Source organism: Brachyhypopomus gauderio, unplaced genomic scaffold (assembly GCF_052324685.1).
Source record: "Brachyhypopomus gauderio isolate BG-103 unplaced genomic scaffold, BGAUD_0.2 sc94, whole genome shotgun sequence".
In the NCBI taxonomy this organism is placed as follows: domain Eukaryota; kingdom Metazoa; phylum Chordata; class Actinopteri; order Gymnotiformes; family Hypopomidae; genus Brachyhypopomus; species Brachyhypopomus gauderio.
The window spans coordinates 508,238-523,795 of record NW_027506915.1 but is presented as its reverse complement, the minus strand read 5'-3'; the positions used below and the strand labels follow the sequence as shown (position 1 = coordinate 523,795).

The following is a 15,558-nucleotide window of genomic DNA, read 5'->3' as shown; positions in this document are numbered from 1 at the left end:
ATGGCAAAGTTTAACCCACCGGAGCAGTTTGATTTCTCGAAGCCCGAAGCATGGCCTGACTGGAAGCTAAGGTTCGGCAGGTATCGCATAGCTTCACTGCTCACGGAGGAGGAGGAAAAAGTGCAGGTAAATGCATTGATTTATTCCATGGGAGCGGAGGCTGAGCACATTTTTAAGGCTTTTACGTTTACTGATGCAATGGATGCAGATGTGTACGACGTTGTAATGGCTAAATTCGACGAACATTTCATTCCGAAACGAAACGTGATCAATGAGCATGCTAAGTTTCACTTAAGAGTTCAACAACCGGGCGAGAGTGTAGAAGCATTCGTCAGGCAACTGTATGAACTAGCTGAAAACTGTGATTTTGGGGCACTAAAAGAGGAACAAATGCGGGATCGCATAGTGATCGGAATTCGAGATAAACAAGTGTCGCAGAGACTGCAAATGAAAATTGATTTACCATTGAAGACTGCCATTGAAACAGCCAGGCATTGTGAGTTGATCAAGTCACAGAACACAGAGAGAGGACACGGCGCAGAGCACGTGGATAACGTAAAGACAGTGAGGAAAACCGAACACAAGAGATTTGGCAATATGGCGAAGATAAATAAAAAGACGAAAAAAGGAGCATGCACGAGTCGTGGGCGTGATCATACGGAGGCCGAGCGGTGCAATGCGAAAGGAAAAAAATGCATGAAAGGAGAACCAGTGAAAATCATACTCAAAGAAGGCGCAGAGCCATACAGCATCGCTACGCCACGGCGAGTACCAATTCCACTACTCCCCAGGGTCGAAGAGGAGTTAAAGAGAATGGAGTCGATGGGCATAATAGAAAAAGTGACTGACCCGACCGAATGGTGTGCGCCCATGGTACCTGTCATGAAAAAGAATGGAAAAATAAGAATTTGTGTGGATCTAAAAAAACTCAACGAAAATGTAAAACGTGAAAAGTTTATCTTACCTACCTTGGATGATATCATGCCCAAGTTAGCGAAGAGTACTGTGTTCTCCAGCCTAGACGCCGAGAGTGGATTCTGGCAAATTCCTCTAGAAGAGAACAGTGCACGTCTGACCACCTTCATCACACCCCTTGGCAGATACTGTTTTAAACGGCTACCGTTTGGGATCACATCGGCGCCCAAGATCTTTCGGCGAAAGATGTCTGAGCTGCTACATGGGCATGAGGGGACAGTCGTGTACATGGACGAATTACACGACCAGAGGCTAAAGCAAGTTATGGAGACCATCACTGCCGCAGGTCTACGACTCAACAAAGACAAATGTAAGCTTAGCCGACCAGAGCTAAACTTCCTGGGACAGGTTGTGACCAAGGACGGCATAGCACCTAATCAAGAAAGGGTCAAAGCCATAACAACAATGGAACCACCTCAGAGCGTGAGTGAGCTGAGATGGCTTCTTGGTATGGTGAACTACATAGGCCGTTACCTACCAAACCTCTCCATGGCCTTACAGCCACTCAACAAGCTACTCAAGACTGAGCGTGATTGGTGCTGGGGTCCACAGCAAGACAGAGCATTTGCAGAAGTGAAACAGCTAATTTCATCAGCACCAGTCTTGGAGTTCTTTGATCCGGCAAAGCCAACTGACGTCAGTGCAGACGCAAGCAGTTACGGGCTTGGAGGAGTCCTCCTGCAGAGCCATGATAGAGTCCTGAAGCCTGTTGCGTTCTGTTCGCGTACGTTGACTGATGCCGAGAAGAGATACGCGCAGATCGAAAAAGAGTGCCTTGCTGGAGTGTGGGCTTCTGAGCGTTTCTACCAGTATCTTTGTGGTTTAGAGAGATACAAGCTGCTTACAGACCACAAGCCACTGGTAACCTTAATCAACTTGAAAGACCTTGACACCACACCAATTCGTTGTCAGCGCCTGCTTATCAGGTTAATGAAGTTTAACTCAGTCGCAGAATATGTTCCAGGCAAACACCTTATTGTCGCAGACGCCCTATCTAGGCAGCCCATGGCGAACACCAATCCAGGTGACCTAGAAGCGGAGGTGAAAGTGTACGTGGACTCAGTGGAGGACGACCTGAGAGTGAGAAAGTCGATCATCGAGCAGATAAAAGACCAGACAAGAACAGACACTGAGCTCCAGTGTGTCCTCAAGTACGTCCTAAAGGGGTGGCCAGAACACTCAAAGAGCGTAGCTGTCAGAGCAAGCGCCTACTTCAAAGAGCGTGGCTTACTCAGTGAGACCAATGGATTGCTGCGACGTGGCAAACAGATTGTGATTCCTAGCAGTATGAGAGACTACATGTTGCAGAAGATTCACGAGGGCCACCAAGGTCTTACCAAGTGCCGGGAACGGTACAATGGCGCTGTGTGGTGGCCAGGCATCGCCAGTGATGTGAAGAAGCTTGTGGCGTCATGTAAACATTGCAACATCTACAGACCGAACCAAAGCAGAGAACCGTTGATCTCCACACCATTGCCAGATCTACCATGGCAAAAGCTCGCAGCTGACCTGTGTGAGTTCAAAGGTCGTCACTACTTAATCATGATCGACTACTACTCCAGATGGCTCGAGATCCTAGACTTACAAAAAACAAACTCAGAAACAGTCATACAGAAGTTGAAAAGCATCTTCACACGCTATGGGATTCCAGAGGAGCTCATGACAGATAACGGTCCTCAGTTCTCAGCCGAACAGTTCAGAAACTTCACAGCTGAGTACGACTTCCAGCACATTACTTCAAGCCCTCATTTCCCACAATCCAATGGCATGGCAGAACGAGCTGTGAAGACGGCAAAGTGGATTCTCAAGCAAGACAACCCCCATCTAGCCCTTCTGAGCTACCGCTCAACACCAACAGAGCCAACTAGGCAAAGTCCTGCCAAGTTGCTAATGGGTCGAGAAATCCGCACAACACTCCCTGTACTCAGAGAGAACCTGCGGCCAATGTGGCCAAATCTAGAGACCGTCAAGAAAAATGATGCGGAAGCTAAACGGTCATATGAAAAGTACTACAACCGCAGGTACTCTGCCAAGTACCTGTTAAACCAAACCCCAGGTATGCAAGTTAGTTGAGATGATGGACAAAAAGGGCAGAATAAATCCCTCCTCATCTCAAGGGGACTGTGGTAGTCTACCCACACCCTTAGTTACTGTTGTTAGGGAAAAAAAGAAGTTACTTTGTAAGAATGTGTTTTGTTGGATAAAGAAGATTTTGGTTACAAGTGATAACTGTGATAAGTGGATGTACCAGAGTAAACATATAGGTAAAAGTTATGCCAACAGTTAATGTTTGTATAGTATGTGTCTACTATACTTGAAAAGGGGGGGGGAGATGTCATGTGTTGTGAATGTTCGAGTGCATAAAACGGCATACTGCGCATGCGTGATTTCTCTGAGTTCGATGATGCACGTGGAGCGAGATATGTATGTTGGTCTAGCAGTCTGTGCAAGTCATGTCAACGTGTAGTGTGAGTGTTCAATAAACTACGCATTAGAAACATAACGTCGACCACCTCGCATTACTTGATGTAAATGCCACAGTAGGGATAGCAAAAAAGACAGACAGGCAGAGAAGGTAAAGAGAAGTTCTGAGTTAGATTAGGCTATAAGACATTTTGGAACAGTATTCTTGGCAAGACTACAAATTTGTAGCTATGCAACATGTGTCAGTTAAACTAGCTAGCAAGTTAGATGTTTAATGTTACATTTTTGAAAATTACTGTTTGGCTAAACTAGTGTTAGGAAACATGTCCACCTAAGCATAGCTTTGCTAGTTGTCCATCCTAACAATAACCATAAATGTTAGTGGAAAACACAAGATCTTAAAAGACAGTTTTAAGAGTTAAAATTCAGGTTCAGGTCGAATTTCAGGTTCGGGTCGCAATTCAGGTTCGGGTCGAAATTCAGGTTCGGGTCGTAATTCAGGTTCGCGTCGAAATTCAGGTTCAGTTCGAGAGTGCAGGTTCGGGAATGCATCCGGGATACTTAGGATGAGCAAACAAACTCGGAGCTAATCGAACTGCATCTGGCCAATCACAAAACATCTCACAGGTCATTGGGAGGCGCGTCTTTCTGCTAAATCTCCTGTAAGGGTGCGCTCCCTGTTTGGCGTGTAAGTAGCATGTAAGCAGCACGAATGTGACCACTGTGCCACCCAGAAATGGCACCTTGTGGCAGCTGCCACATAATCGTGGTCCTTAGTGTGGCCAGTGCTGCGTGATATGGTCTCCGTTGTCCAGAAATGCCGCCTGTCTGCTGACAGACATCTAAAGAGTCTTGGGTGACTCTGCGTATCGGCCACTCGCTTCAATCATCCCGACGAGCTCCAAATCGCCATTTGTTGAATTGAAGATGGTTCATAACTTTTATTTGAAAATTATGTTGAGTGAAATACTAGCCGACATCCAGCTAGACAGCACTATATTACTAGATCAATATACTGTTTAGCTGTAACGTCGAATTAAGATTATAGGAGGGTACGTGAATCTACAGTGGTAGACCGTTAACGACAGCACTAAATTTAAAGGGTTTATTATTATAGATGTATGGTTATCAGTAGAGGTGTGCCAAAAAATTGATTCATATATCAAAAATCGATTCTCATTTATTACGATTCAGAATCGATTTTAAATGTCCCAAAATCGATTTTAAGTCGTGGTGAAGTCTCGCGTTAGAGAGACTCAACGCGCAAGAGAATCGAAAGAAAAACCGTGAGGGCACGGAGTAAATAGAAACAAAAAACCAATGCGGAAAATACAACGCGTGAAAAATAACACTCAACCGTAGTGAGACGGGAGGAAGAAACAAAACAACAACAGTAACTAAAAAACAGTGCGGATAAATGCAATGCGAAAACAAAACCAAGGACACCAGCAGAAGTAACTGGCAAAAAACACTGCATCAAAATAAAACCCTTCCTAAAAATAAAGGCAAAACGGATAGGAAGACATACAGGATTGGGAAAACTTGAGATGGGTCAGAAAGCGACGCATGAGATACTCAAATAAGTAAAGAGAAAGCATAACAGAGAGGTGGCGAGACACCATTAAACAAGCAATCACAGAGAAAGCAGAGACTGGCTGAGAATGTACAGTATTATGTCGGTTTAGTCTGGGACTGACTCTGGTGCCCCTAGCGACGGCTGGGGGAACTGCATCCGAGCCAGTCCTGACAGCTCGCAAAATGAAGCTCAAGAATTTTGGTAACAACAAAAACCATTTTATTTTACCAAAGCACTTAAGTTTTGTTATTTAAATGTGAAAGACACTTAATTTTCTGTATTTGTCGTTCTGTCTTGCAAAGCAGACTGTAGTAGATCATGCAGATTTTATAGACTGAAGCAGACATTTTTATAAATCAAATCGTTTTTTGAATCGAAAATCGTTTTGAATCGAAAATCGATTTTTGAATTGAATTGTGGCCCCCAAAATCGGAATCAAATCGTGAGATAGTAAACGATTCCCACCCCTAGTTATCAGTGAATGTTCCTCCACGCCATCAGCGTAATTTAAACCTCTGCGAGCGAGTGGCATCGCATTTAGTATTTGTGCAATTTGTAGTATATTTCGCTTTGTATTGGTTTCTATTGTCAGCTGTCAGCTGAGCAGCTACTGCCACTCATCGTCTACCACTAATCTAAATTCGACATTATTGTTAAACAGCATCCTGAACTCGTAGTTTGGAGCTGTCGGTTAGCTCCGTATCGTTTACAAGAGGCCAGAGGTGGGTAGAGTATTCAACAATTTTACTCAAGTAAAAGTACAGTTACTTGAACCAAATGTTACTCAAGTAAAAGTAAAAGTATGCATCCCAAAAAATTACTTGAGTAAAAGTTAAAAAGTACTTTGATTAAAAGCTACTCAAGTAGTGAGTAAATGCATGAGTACTGTCTCGTGTCAGTAAATTACATCATGGGAAATTGAATTATGGGAAACAATGACTTTTAATGATAAAAATTATTTATTATAAATAAATATATATATAAATTATTTATTATAAATAATATGTATTTTTGTTTGTTCCTAATTATTAGGCCTGTATAACTTTAATGTGTTCCACAAAGGCACTAACTGATGAGACTGTCAGCCAATACGTGTAACTACAACTTGACACCAACTGAATCAATTTGTAGCAGACTTAATCATCATATATTGCTAGTGTATACACTCTATACACTGGTTTTTAGTATTGCACTGCGTTACATTTAATAATTACATCATACAAACGTTATGCCTCAGAGATATAGCATTACACAAAATTATACATACAGCAAACTTATCGCATCGTGTTTCCTCATATTTCATGTTGAGTTCTTGTAGGCTGAAATGTCCACACGTTTGCAGACACGATTGGCAGCGCCAAGGTTGCAAACTCTCACGCATTGAGCATGAGACACACGCATTTGACTGTCTTCACACGCTTACACGCCACACATCAGATTTCTCACGCCGAAAAAAATCTAGTTTATTTACCTCTGATCCATATTTATGATTCAATGAGTTACTAGTTCGCTCTGGCGCCAACCACTGACGATCGATCGATCGCGATATAACACTTAATATGTGTCCATTTTACACCCCCCGTCAACAATTTACGTTCACCACCCAAACCCCCACCCCCCACCCCAGTTTAAATCTCACTAAAAGAGATCTTGAAAATTTGGCAACCCTGCAGCGCATTATATAGCTGTCCTTTTTACACGTTTTTAATGTAAACATTGGCTGTATGTGAGGTCAGGGATGCTCGGGAGGTTTTTCTGTCACTTTCTTACTACGGTGGAGAAAGTTTGCGTATGTGATCACGTGATTGACCGGCTTCATTTGATTGGTCAATCGTACTCGGGTGACGAGAGGTTGGTCAGTCTTCTCACTGAAAAGACGAAATATTTACAAAACGAAAGTAATGGTAGCGCGCGGCGCAAATCCGATTGTAACGGAGTAAAAGTCGCGTTTTTCTCATCACATATTTACTCAAGTAAAAGTAGAAGTCTTTCATATTAAAACTACTCCTACAAGTACATTTTTGTCCAAAAATCTACTTGAGTAAATGTAATGGAGTAAATGTAACGCGTTCCTACCCACCTCTGCAAGAGGCTCGTATTTGTTAATGCAATACAAGAGAACTGTTCAGTCAGACAGCTATTTGTTGTGAAACAAAGTAGTTACGACCCGAATCTGCATTTTGACCCGAACCTGAATTTCGACCCAAACCTGAATTGCGACCCGAACCTGAATTGTGACCCGAACCTGAATTTCGACTTGAACCTGAATTTTAACTTGAATTTTTGCATACCTGAATGGTACAGACTGTTTTTTCAAGTTATAATGATTTCAGGTTCAGGTTCTGGTGACACTAAAAAAGCTCCATAGAAGAGTCATTCTCACTACAAATCAAAGGAATTTGAAATTGGACATTGACTAACTTGGAAGTTAAGCAAATTTGAGTGCGCAAACAATGAATGTACATAATACGGGACATTCCAAGTGTTGACGACTCTAGCGTTCTCACATTTCTTAAGTGATTGCAGATGGTTAAAAGAGTCATGGCTCTTGCAAACATGATTTATGGTTTGTATAACAACTAACAGCCAGTAATAACCAATGTCAAGGCATTTTTCCATTCGTATAAATCAAGTAAAGTTTGCAACTAAATGTGGTCAACATAGCTTTAGGGAGGACCTTGAAAAACATTTGCATGCTCTAGTCCTTGCATCTCTGACATGGGAAGCATGTGACAGTCTTGACACAAAAAGGTCCACATGTTCTGGCTTGGTCACGAATAACCCACATTCTGGTCTTTCTTCACTCATGAATAACTGCCAGCCAGAACTCATGTAAAAGCCTTCATCCATTAGCATAACATCGCTGTCCCTGATGGTCTAGTGGCTAGGATTCGGCGCTCTCACCGCCGCGGCCTGGGTTCGATTCCCGGTCAGGCAAAACAGAAAACTTTTAGCTCATCATGACATTAAAGGCAGTAGTATCCTGGAAAAAAAGAAGCTTCCTTCGAACCGGATTTGAACCGGTGGCCTAAGGATTGCTGCTTTAACCTCTACAGTCCTCCGCTCTACCATCTGAGCTACCGAAGGATTCTGACGCACATGCAGCATAGATCCAGAAACAAGGACGTTGACAAAGATACCAGTTTGGTTGTGGCTTTTTCAACTCTTTAAGGTCCACCAAAGAGGAAACCTCACACTGTACCAGTTGGACATGTAGAGCTACCAACAAGTATGTCTGTTAACAACATTGGCATGCGTACTGCATTTTGGACACGTGGATGGTAAAAGGCCACGGGTTGGTCCCACCAATGGTTCGAACAATTTGAATTGCTTTTTGAGAAAATCTATTGTGATGTCACATAGAGAGAGAGAAAGGAAAGGCTGAGTGGCTTTAATTGGTGTTTTTTTGTCATCATTAACAAGGACATAGACAAAAGAATTAATGACAAGGAAGTCACAGGTAGGAAGACGTAAAGCTGGAAGTTCAGCTTAATCCAAAAGCCTGCCTGACGATGAGTGAATGGTGCTCAAGAGCTGACGGTCATGTAAAGTTCAACACCTGAACAGGGACTTGAACCCTGGACCCTCAGATTAAAAGTCTGATGCTCTACCGACTGAGCTATCCAGGCTACGTTTAGCCTTGCTCTGTGATTCAGAACATGTCCAGATATTCTTGACCTCTGACATGGGAAGCATTTGACAGTCTTGACACAAAAAGGTCCACATGTTCTGGTGTGGTCACGAATAACCCACATTCTGGTCTTTCTTCACTCATTAATAACGGCCAGCCAGAACTCACGTAAAAGCCTTCATCCATTAGCATAACATCGCTGTCCCTGATGGTCTAGTGGCTAGGATTCGGCGCTCTCACCGCCGCGGCCCGGGTTCGATTCCCGGTCAGGGAAAACAGAAAACTTTTTGCTCATCATGACATTAAAGGCAGTAATATCCTGGAAAAAAAGAAGCTTCCTTCGAACCGGATTTGAACCGGTGGCCTAAGGATTACTGCTTTAACCTCTACAGTCCTCCGCTCTACCATCTGAGCTACCGAAGGATTCTGAGGCACATGCAGCATAGATCCAGAAACAAGGACGTTGACAAAGATACCAGTTCGGTTGTGGCTTTTTCAACTCTTTAAGGTCCACCAAAGAGGAAACCTCACACTGTACCAGTTGGACATGTAGAGCTACCAACACGTATGTCTGTTAACAACATTGGCATGCGTACTGCATTTTGGACACGTGGATGGTAAAAGGCCACGGGTTGGTCCCACCAATGGTTAGAACAATTTGAATTGCTTTTTGAGAAAATCTATTGTGATGTCACATAGAGAGAGAGAAAGGAAAGGCTGAGTGGCTTTAATTGGTGTTTTTTTTGTCATCATTAACAAGGACATAGACAAAAGAATTAATGACAAGGAAGTCACAGGTAGGCAGACGTAAAGCTGGAAGTTCAGCTTAATCCAAAAGCCTGCCTGACGATGAGTGAATGGTGCTCAAGAGCTGACGGTCATGTAAAGTTCAACGCCTGAACAGGGACTTGAACCCTGGACCCTCAGATTAAAAGACTGATGCTCTACCGACTGAGCTATCCAGGCTACGTTTAGCCTTGCTCTGTGATTCAGAACATGTCCAGATATTCTTGACCTCTGACATGGGAAGCATTTGACAGTCTTGACACAAAAAGGTCCACATGTTCTGGTGTGGTCACGAATAACCCACATTCTGGTCTTTCTTCACTCATTAATAACGGCCAGCCAGAACTCACGTAAAAGCCTTCATCCATTAGCATAACATCGCTGTCCCTGATGGTCTAGTGGCTAGGATTCGGCGCTCTCACCGCCGCGGCCCGGGTTCGATTCCCGGTCAGGGAAAACAGAAAACTTTTTGCTCATCATGACATTAAAGGCAGTAATATCCTGGAAAAAAAGAAGCTTCCTTCGAACCGGATTTGAACCGGTGGCCTAAGGATTACTGCTTTAACCTCTACAGTCCTCCGCTCTACCATCTGAGCTACCGAAGGATTCTGAGGCACATGCAGCATAGATCCAGAAACAAGGACGTTGACAAAGATACCAGTTCGGTTGTGGCTTTTTCAACTCTTTAAGGTCCACCAAAGAGGAAACCTCACACTGTACCAGTTGGACATGTAGAGCTACCAACACGTATGTCTGTTAACAACATTGGCATGCGTACTGCATTTTGGACACGTGGATGGTAAAAGGCCACGGGTTGGTCCCACCAATGGTTAGAACAATTTGAATTGCTTTTTGAGAAAATCTATTGTGATGTCACATAGAGAGAGAGAAAGGAAAGGCTGAGTGGCTTTAATTGGTGTTTTTTTGTCATCATTAACAAGGACATAGACAAAAGAATTAATGACAAGGAAGTCACAGGTAGGCAGACGTAAAGCTGGAAGTTCAGCTTAATCCAAAAGCCTGCCTGACGATGAGTGAATGGTGCTCAAGAGCTGACGGTCATGTAAAGTTCAACGCCTGAACAGGGACTTGAACCCTGGACCCTCAGATTAAAAGACTGATGCTCTACCGACTGAGCTATCCAGGATACGTTTAGCCTTACTTTGTGATTCAGAACATGTCCAGATATTCTTGACCTCTGACATGGGAAGCATTTGACAGTCTTGACACAAAAAGGTCCGCATGTTCTGGTGTGGTCACGAATAACCCACATTCTGGTCTTTCTTCACTCATGAATAACGGCCAGCCAGAACTCATGTAAAAGCCTTCATCCATTAGCATAACATCGCTGTCCCTGATGGTCTAGTGGCTAGGATTCGGCGCTCTCAGCGCCGCGGCCCGGGTTCGATTCCCGGTCAGGGAAAACAGAAAACTTTTTGCTCATCATGACATTAAAGGCAGTAATATCCTGGAAAAAAAGAAGCTTCCTTCGAACCGGATTTGAACCGGTGGCCTAAGGATTGTTGCTTTAACCTCTACAGTCCTCCGCTCTACCATCTGAGCTACCGAAGGATTCTGACGCACATGCAGCATAGATCCAGAAACAAGGACGTTGACAAAGATACCAGTTCGGTTGTGGCTTTTTCAACTCTTTAAGGTCCACCAAAGAGGAAACCTCACACTGTACCAGTTGGACATGTAGAGCTACCAACACGTATGTCTGTTAACAACATTGGCATGCGTACTGCATTTTGGACACGTGGATGGTAAAAGGCCACGGGTTGGTCCCACCAATGGTTAGAACAATTTGAATTGCTTTTTGAGAAAATCTATTGTGATGTCACATAGAGAGAGAGAAAGGAAAGGCTGAGTGGCTTTAATTGGTGTTTTTTTTGTCATCATTAACAAGGACATAGACAAAAGAATTAATGACAAGGAAGTCACAGGTAGGCAGACGTAAAGCTGGAAGTTCAGCTTAATCCAAAAGCCTGCCTGACGATGAGTGAATGGTGCTCAAGAGCTGACGGTCATGTAAAGTTCAACACCTGAACAGGGACTTGAACCCTGGACCCTCAGATTAAAAGTCTGATGCTCTACCGACTGAGCTATCCAGGCTACGTTTAGCCTTGCTCTGTGATTCAGAACATGTCCAGATATTCTTGACCTCTGACATGGGAAGCATTTGACAGTCTTGACACAAAAAGGTCCACATGTTCTGGTGTGGTCACGAATAACCCACATTCTGGTCTTTCTTCACTCATTAATAACGGCCAGCCAGAACTCACGTAAAAGCCTTCATCCATTAGCATAACATCGCTGTCCCTGATGGTCTAGTGGCTAGGATTCGGCGCTCTCACCGCCGCGGCCCGGGTTCGATTCCCGGTCAGGGAAAACAGAAAACTTTTTGCTCATCATGACATTAAAGGCAGTAATATCCTGGAAAAAAGAAGCTTCCTTCGAACCGGATTTGAACCGGTGGCCTAAGGATTACTGCTTTAACCTCTACAGTCCTCCGCTCTACCATCTGAGCTACCGAAGGATTCTGAGGCACATGCAGCATAGATCCAGAAACAAGGACGTTGACAAAGATACCAGTTCGGTTGTGGCTTTTTCAACTCTTTAAGGTCCACCAAAGAGGAAACCTCACACTGTACCAGTTGGACATGTAGAGCTACCAACACGTATGTCTGTTAACAACATTGGCATGCGTACTGCATTTTGGACACGTGGATGGTAAAAGGCCACGGGTTGGTCCCACCAATGGTTAGAACAATTTGAATTGCTTTTTGAGAAAATCTATTGTGATGTCACATAGAGAGAGAGAAAGGAAAGGCTGAGTGGCTTTAATTGGTGTTTTTTTTGTCATCATTAACAAGGACATAGACAAAAGAATTAATGACAAGGAAGTCACAGGTAGGCAGACGTAAAGCTGGAAGTTCAGCTTAATCCAAAAGCCTGCCTGACGATGAGTGAATGGTGCTCAAGAGCTGACGGTCATGTAAAGTTCAACGCCTGAACAGGGACTTGAACCCTGGACCCTCAGATTAAAAGACTGATGCTCTACCGACTGAGCTATCCAGGATACGTTTAGCCTTACTTTGTGATTCAGAACATGTCCAGATATTCTTGACCTCTGACATGGGAAGCATTTGACAGTCTTGACACAAAAAGGTCCGCATGTTCTGGTGTGGTCACGAATAACCCACATTCTGGTCTTTCTTCACTCATGAATAACGGCCAGCCAGAACTCATGTAAAAGCCTTCATCCATTAGCATAACATCGCTGTCCCTGATGGTCTAGTGGCTAGGATTCGGCGCTCTCAGCGCCGCGGCCCGGGTTCGATTCCCGGTCAGGGAAAACAGAAAACTTTTTGCTCATCATGACATTAAAGGCAGTAATATCCTGGAAAAAAAGAAGCTTCCTTCGAACCGGATTTGAACCGGTGGCCTAAGGATTGTTGCTTTAACCTCTACAGTCCTCCGCTCTACCATCTGAGCTACCGAAGGATTCTGACGCACATGCAGCATAGATCCAGAAACAAGGACGTTGACAAAGATACCAGTTCGGTTGTGGCTTTTTCAACTCTTTAAGGTCCACCAAAGAGGAAACCTCACACTGTACCAGTTGGACATGTAGAGCTACCAACACGTATGTCTGTTAACAACATTGGCATGCGTACTGCATTTTGGACACGTGGATGGTAAAAGGCCACGGGTTGGTCCCACCAATGGTTAGAACAATTTGAATTGCTTTTTGAGAAAATCTATTGTGATGTCACATAGAGAGAGAGAAAGGAAAGGCTGAGTGGCTTTAATTGGGGTTTTTTTTGTCATCATTAACAAGGACATAGACAAAAGAATTAATGACAAGGAAGTCACAGGTAGGCAGACGTAAAGCTGGAAGTTCAGCTTAATCCAAAAGCCTGCCTGACGATGAGTGAATGGTGCTCAAGAGCTGACGGTCATGTAAAGTTCAACACCTGAACAGGGACTTGAACCCTGGACCCTCAGATTAAAAGTCTGATGCTCTACCGACTGAGCTATCCAGGCTACGTTTAGCTTTGCTCTGTGATTCAGAACATGTCCAGATATTCTTGACCTCTGACATGGGAAGCATTTGACAGTCTTGACACAAAAAGGTCCACATGTTCTGGTGTGGTCACGAATAACCCACATTCTGGTCTTTCTTCACTCATTAATAACGGCCAGCCAGAACTCACGTAAAAGCCTTCATCCATTAGCATAACATCGCTGTCCCTGATGGTCTAGTGGCTAGGATTCGGCGCTCTCACCGCCGCGGCCCGGGTTCGATTCCCGGTCAGGGAAAACAGAAAACTTTTTGCTCATCATGACATTAAAGGCAGTAATATCCTGGAAAAAAAGAAGCTTCCTTCGAACCGGATTTGAACCGGTGGCCTAAGGATTACTGCTTTAACCTCTACAGTCCTCCGCTCTACCATCTGAGCTACCGAAGGATTCTGAGGCACATGCAGCATAGATCCAGAAACAAGGACGTTGACAAAGATACCAGTTCGGTTGTGGCTTTTTCAACTCTTTAAGGTCCACCAAAGAGGAAACCTCACACTGTACCAGTTGGACATGTAGAGCTACCAACACGTATGTCTGTTAACAACATTGGCATGCGTACTGCATTTTGGACACGTGGATGGTAAAAGGCCACGGGTTGGTCCCACCAATGGTTAGAACAATTTGAATTGCTTTTTGAGAAAATCTATTGTGATGTCACATAGAGAGAGAGAAAGGAAAGGCTGAGTGGCTTTAATTGGTGTTTTTTTTGTCATCATTAACAAGGACATAGACAAAAGAATTAATGACAAGGAAGTCACAGGTAGGCAGACGTAAAGCTGGAAGTTCAGCTTAATCCAAAAGCCTGCCTGACGATGAGTGAATGGTGCTCAAGAGCTGACGGTCATGTAAAGTTCAACGCCTGAACAGGGACTTGAACCCTGGACCCTCAGATTAAAAGACTGATGCTCTACCGACTGAGCTATCCAGGATACGTTTAGCCTTACTTTGTGATTCAGAACATGTCCAGATATTCTTGACCTCTGACATGGGAAGCATTTGACAGTCTTGACACAAAAAGGTCCGCATGTTCTGGTGTGGTCACGAATAACCCACATTCTGGTCTTTCTTCACTCATGAATAACGGCCAGCCAGAACTCATGTAAAAGCCTTCATCCATTAGCATAACATCGCTGTCCCTGATGGTCTAGTGGCTAGGATTCGGCGCTCTCAGCGCCGCGGCCCGGGTTCGATTCCCGGTCAGGGAAAACAGAAAACTTTTTGCTCATCATGACATTAAAGGCAGTAATATCCTGGAAAAAAAGAAGCTTCCTTCGAACCGGATTTGAACCGGTGGCCTAAGGATTGTTGCTTTAACCTCTACAGTCCTCCGCTCTACCATCTGAGCTACCGAAGGATTCTGACGCACATGCAGCATAGATCCAGAAACAAGGACGTTGACAAAGATACCAGTTCGGTTGTGGCTTTTTCAACTCTTTAAGGTCCACCAAAGAGGAAACCTCACACTGTACCAGTTGGACATGTAGAGCTACCAACACGTATGTCTGTTAACAACATTGGCATGCGTACTGCATTTTGGACACGTGGATGGTAAAAGGCCACGGGTTGGTCCCACCAATGGTTAGAACAATTTGAATTGCTTTTTGAGAAAATCTATTGTGATGTCACATAGAGAGAGAGAAAGGAAAGGCTGAGTGGCTTTAATTGGGGTTTTTTTTGTCATCATTAACAAGGACATAGACAAAAGAATTAATGACAAGGAAGTCACAGGTAGGCAGACGTAAAGCTGGAAGTTCAGCTTAATCCAAAAGCCTGCCTGACGATGAGTGAATGGTGCTCAAGAGCTGACGGTCATGTAAAGTTCAACGCCTGAACAGGGACTTGAACCCTGGACCCTCAGATTAAAAGTCTGATGCTCTACCGACTGAGCTATCCAGGCTAAATTTAGCCTTGCTCTGTGATTCAGAACATGTCCAGATATTCTTGACCTCTGACATGGGAAGCATTTGACAGTCTTGACACAAAAAGGTCCACATGTTCTGGTGTGGTCACGAATAACCCACATTCTGGTCTTTCTTCACTCATGAATAACGGCCAGCCAGAACTCATGTAAAAGCCT

At 44.0% G+C, this 15,558-nt stretch overlaps 16 non-coding genes across 16 annotated transcripts; 4 read left to right on the top strand and 12 right to left on the bottom strand.

The window, feature by feature from the left end:
• Window positions 1-7,975: 7,975 nt before the first annotated feature.
• On the bottom strand, window positions 7,976-8,062 carry trnay-gua (transfer RNA tyrosine (anticodon GUA)). The gene is given in 2 exon segments: window positions 7,976-8,011; window positions 8,026-8,062. It is a non-coding gene; the product is annotated as a tRNA-Tyr (tRNA).
• Window positions 8,063-8,531: 469 nt separating this feature from the next.
• On the bottom strand, window positions 8,532-8,604 carry trnak-uuu (transfer RNA lysine (anticodon UUU)). Its single transcript has one exon. It is a non-coding gene; the product is annotated as a tRNA-Lys (tRNA).
• Window positions 8,605-8,808: 204 nt separating this feature from the next.
• On the top strand, window positions 8,809-8,880 carry trnae-cuc (transfer RNA glutamic acid (anticodon CUC)). Its single transcript has one exon. It is a non-coding gene; the product is annotated as a tRNA-Glu (tRNA).
• A 62-nt stretch (window positions 8,881-8,942) lies between these two features.
• On the bottom strand, window positions 8,943-9,029 carry trnay-gua (transfer RNA tyrosine (anticodon GUA)). The gene is given in 2 exon segments: window positions 8,943-8,978; window positions 8,993-9,029. It is a non-coding gene; the product is annotated as a tRNA-Tyr (tRNA).
• Window positions 9,030-9,776: 747 nt separating this feature from the next.
• Window positions 9,777-9,848, top strand: trnae-cuc (transfer RNA glutamic acid (anticodon CUC)). Its single transcript has one exon. It is a non-coding gene; the product is annotated as a tRNA-Glu (tRNA).
• Window positions 9,849-9,910: 62 nt separating this feature from the next.
• On the bottom strand, window positions 9,911-9,997 carry trnay-gua (transfer RNA tyrosine (anticodon GUA)). The gene is given in 2 exon segments: window positions 9,911-9,946; window positions 9,961-9,997. It is a non-coding gene; the product is annotated as a tRNA-Tyr (tRNA).
• An 880-nt stretch (window positions 9,998-10,877) lies between these two features.
• trnay-gua (transfer RNA tyrosine (anticodon GUA)) lies at window positions 10,878-10,964 on the bottom strand. The gene is given in 2 exon segments: window positions 10,878-10,913; window positions 10,928-10,964. It is a non-coding gene; the product is annotated as a tRNA-Tyr (tRNA).
• A 470-nt stretch (window positions 10,965-11,434) lies between these two features.
• Window positions 11,435-11,507, bottom strand: trnak-uuu (transfer RNA lysine (anticodon UUU)). Its single transcript has one exon. It is a non-coding gene; the product is annotated as a tRNA-Lys (tRNA).
• Window positions 11,508-11,711: 204 nt separating this feature from the next.
• On the top strand, window positions 11,712-11,783 carry trnae-cuc (transfer RNA glutamic acid (anticodon CUC)). Its single transcript has one exon. It is a non-coding gene; the product is annotated as a tRNA-Glu (tRNA).
• Window positions 11,784-11,844: 61 nt separating this feature from the next.
• Window positions 11,845-11,931, bottom strand: trnay-gua (transfer RNA tyrosine (anticodon GUA)). The gene is given in 2 exon segments: window positions 11,845-11,880; window positions 11,895-11,931. It is a non-coding gene; the product is annotated as a tRNA-Tyr (tRNA).
• An 881-nt stretch (window positions 11,932-12,812) lies between these two features.
• Window positions 12,813-12,899, bottom strand: trnay-gua (transfer RNA tyrosine (anticodon GUA)). The gene is given in 2 exon segments: window positions 12,813-12,848; window positions 12,863-12,899. It is a non-coding gene; the product is annotated as a tRNA-Tyr (tRNA).
• A 470-nt stretch (window positions 12,900-13,369) lies between these two features.
• On the bottom strand, window positions 13,370-13,442 carry trnak-uuu (transfer RNA lysine (anticodon UUU)). The gene has a single exon. It is a non-coding gene; the product is annotated as a tRNA-Lys (tRNA).
• Window positions 13,443-13,646: 204 nt separating this feature from the next.
• trnae-cuc (transfer RNA glutamic acid (anticodon CUC)) lies at window positions 13,647-13,718 on the top strand. Its single transcript has one exon. It is a non-coding gene; the product is annotated as a tRNA-Glu (tRNA).
• Window positions 13,719-13,780: 62 nt separating this feature from the next.
• trnay-gua (transfer RNA tyrosine (anticodon GUA)) lies at window positions 13,781-13,867 on the bottom strand. Its single transcript is given in 2 exon segments — window positions 13,781-13,816; window positions 13,831-13,867. It is a non-coding gene; the product is annotated as a tRNA-Tyr (tRNA).
• An 881-nt stretch (window positions 13,868-14,748) lies between these two features.
• On the bottom strand, window positions 14,749-14,835 carry trnay-gua (transfer RNA tyrosine (anticodon GUA)). Its single transcript is given in 2 exon segments — window positions 14,749-14,784; window positions 14,799-14,835. It is a non-coding gene; the product is annotated as a tRNA-Tyr (tRNA).
• A 470-nt stretch (window positions 14,836-15,305) lies between these two features.
• On the bottom strand, window positions 15,306-15,378 carry trnak-uuu (transfer RNA lysine (anticodon UUU)). Its single transcript has one exon. It is a non-coding gene; the product is annotated as a tRNA-Lys (tRNA).
• Between the last annotated feature and the right edge of the window lie 180 nt (window positions 15,379-15,558).